We start from the raw sequence: 3,879 nt of genomic DNA on the forward strand, positions 1-3,879 counted from the left end.
ATACTCACGCATACACATACTCACGTGCGCGCCGACATATCCGTATATACATTTATATAAATAATATTCGCTCATAAACACTTAGATCTACATACACTCGCTCATATATATATATATATACATATATATATATATATATACATACATATATATATATATATATATATATATATATATATATATATATATATATATATATATATATATATATATATGATGTACATACACACACATATGTGTGTACATACATAGATGCATATATAACCTTGCGCTAAGCTCCATAAAATATTTAAAAGACATGTTCCGACACCTTACGTGTCGTCTGTGTGTGTGTGGTGTGTGTGTGTGTGTGTGTGTGTGTGTGTGTGCGCGCGCGTGTGTGTGTATGTACATGCACATGTACATGTACACACACGCATGCACACATGTTCATACACACACATACATGCATTCATTCACACACTTATACAGGCGCATATGCATGCAAATATATAAGAATAGATAGATAGATGATAGATAGATAGATAGATAGATAGATAGATAGATAGATAGATAGATAGATAGATAGATAGATAGATAGAAAGACAGACAGACAGATATATATATATATATATATATATATAATATATATATAGAGAGAGAGAGGAGAGAGAGAGAGAGAGAGATTCACCATTGCCTACTCACGACGTTCGTGACCATCCAAGGGCGTGACATGGAGTAAATATCATATTTTGATATAAGTATATCTATTCATTCTACACAACGTATTGAGTTCTATCACAGATAACGTTTTGACTTTATAAAAATATTTTTTATACGACATATTTCTATACGATATATGTGTATATGTGTGTGCGCGTGTGTGCGCGCGTGCGTGCGTGTATGTATGTATGCATGCATGCATGTATGTATGTATGTATGTATGTATGCATGTATGTATGTATGTATGTATGTATGTATGTATGTATGTATGTATGTATGTATGTATGTATAGGGTGTATCTGTGTGTATTATCTGTTTAATTCAGATTTGCATTATGAAACGCTTCACAAACACAAAAAACACATCTAATCGTTCGAAAATGTATTGTCTACTAAAGTCATTGCAACCCTAGTGTTTATTTCAGTGTACCAATACCTTTTGAACACAGCAGATCTATATAACATGTTATCTCAGGAAAAATATTATAGTAACTGGCCTATCGACAATGTTTGTACAGCGGTGGTTCTCACACCATTTTTTACTGATGGACACCTTTGATTCCTATTTTACTCGAGTGGACCCTGATAGCGATTCAATCTTTAAAAATATCCTATTATATTTTTATAATTAAACATTATTAAGGACTGTATGAAAAAATTGCGAAAATAGTTTGACAGAAAGATAGAACGGGGATCACCTGTCGAAATTTCAAAGTTCATTAAAAAGTTTTAAATTTGGTGTATGAATATAATTTTCCAAGTGGAATCTCAGTAGATATTTCACTTTTCCCAGAAAAAAAAAAAAATTTAAATTAGTTATAGAGGTTTAAAGTTTGATAATTTTTACATAATCAGAAAACAGGATTTGGAAGCCGTCATTTTGTGCGTGACAGCAACATGTTGTCAACTGCAAACAAAATAAATATTGGCGGAATTATTCTGAACAGGAGGAGACATGTGGGACGGAGAGTCGCTGAAAAGGTCATAGGATGTGTGACGAAAGATTTATGACAAAGGACACAAAAATAAGACCAATGATAGAGCTAAAGTGAAGAACGAATATATAGTGCGTGTATTTATTTGGTAAAAAAAGAAAACTGAAAAGAAAAGAAAAAAAGAATGACCGTCCCCAAATATAACACGATTTCACTACAGAAATCTTGCAAAACGAACACATAAACGTAAGAAAATATTTTGTTTATTGTAGAATTATAACCAATTCATTGCCCATAAATTTTAACAACAAAATCTTATATGAACCCCCAAGAGTCATATGGATTCCAGTTGAGAACAGCTTATTTAGCCTTTATACTTCTTATATCTCTCCTTTTCCAAAATAACTTCTTATATTGAACCCTACTATTTCCCTCTACTTAACTCTCTCATATCGTCTCTGATGAAGGGGTATCCCTCATATCCTTAAAACAGCTGTAAGACTAGCTTTCTCTTTATAAATGCCCTAGAAATTTTCACACTGCCCTGCTTTCGTTGTCCCATTTTATTTAATATATACATACTCACACACGACCCGCATTAGACTCCCCACTCGTACTATTATCGCACCGGGAGCCTATCTACGGTCCTTCCGTATCAATTACATAACCTTACCTACCATCTTAGGTCTTCTGGATACTAAAACTGATATATATATATATATATATATTATAATTTATTGACATTGAAACACTTTAATTTATCAACATTGAAACATTTTAGTTTGTCAACATTGAAACATTTTGATTTGTCAACATTGAAACTTATAACGATGTTTTTCTAATTTTACACTTTTACCATTGATAAACAAAAAAATATTGTTGAAACTAGTTTGGTATATATGTATATAAATGTATTTTAAACATTTACGAGCTTTTGAAATTTAAATGCAATTTCAACAACACATTTTCCTATATTTTTACCTGCGTGGAAACACCAGTCCCTCTTTTGCTATATATATATATATATATATATATATACACACATATATATACATATATGTATGTGTATATATATATGTGTGTGTGTGTATGTGTGTCTGTGTGCGTGTGTCAATATGCACACACCCACAGGCTAGTCCCCATATATATATATATATATATACACTAAACGCTTTTTATAAACTAGTGTACAAAGTATATTCTAAAATGTCTCTAGTAGAACCACGCTAGTATTATTTCTGGGTCCCATTTAATACAATATGCAAGTGGCTCTATTCACACGACTGATTAGTCTCTGATTACGTAATCATAATAATTAATCAGTTTCGCGAGTTATGATTTATTTGATAATGGCTTGCTCAAGTTATACCATACTCCCCTCTCTCTCTCGCTTTCCATCCCACTCTCTCTCCTCTCTTTCTCCCTGCTTCTCCCTTTTTCTTTCCTTGTATGTCTGTCTCTCTGTTTCTGTCTGTCTCGCACACACATGCACGCGCGCGCGCGCGTACGAACACATTATAAACGACCAGCTATAACAAACCGAAAAGAGCCAAGTGAATGATATTTGTTCAGCCCCGGCATGCAGATTATGGTTAGTTTTTCACACTAAATCTAATACGTTTATATTCATGTATGCGTAATTGTCGTAGCTAATTAACTAGCTTTATCATTCATAAATAACGTGTTTGTTGAAGTATGAATTAGGACACCGTGGGTGAGTAGCAGTTGTTTGGTCTTCACTCAGATTGAAAGCTAATAATATTTCAAACTATTCTGTCTAAAACCGTCAGTTATGACGATAATTAAAGTTTTCCGGACTATTTGCCTCGTCTTTATTACTTTTATTTAGATGTCATATTCCTGAATATGATATAAATAATATTTACATTATTTCAAGATATATTTGATCTTGACTTTTTCTTTTATAAATATTAATACAGTGAAACGCCGGCTTACAGACAATTAATAGTGTGTTATAAAGATATTTAAGTTTAATCAACCAGTAATGACAGCCATATTGGACTGAAAACTACACAAGTTCTGCTGATGCAGTAACCAGTAAGAACTGGCATAAAATCCCAGAAATTCTGGGATTTTCCTAAACAGAAAACAGCAAACTGATTCAGATTCTCTAAATGCAATTAAAAAATATTTGCTAAACATTCCAAAGGATTCTCCGTTTGAAGTTCTTGCACTGAAAATATGCAGATGATAATGTATACATATGATAAACATATGCATAA

Source organism: Octopus sinensis, linkage group LG6, assembly GCF_006345805.1.
Source record: "Octopus sinensis linkage group LG6, ASM634580v1, whole genome shotgun sequence".
Lineage (NCBI taxonomy): Eukaryota > Metazoa > Mollusca > Cephalopoda > Octopoda > Octopodidae > Octopus > Octopus sinensis.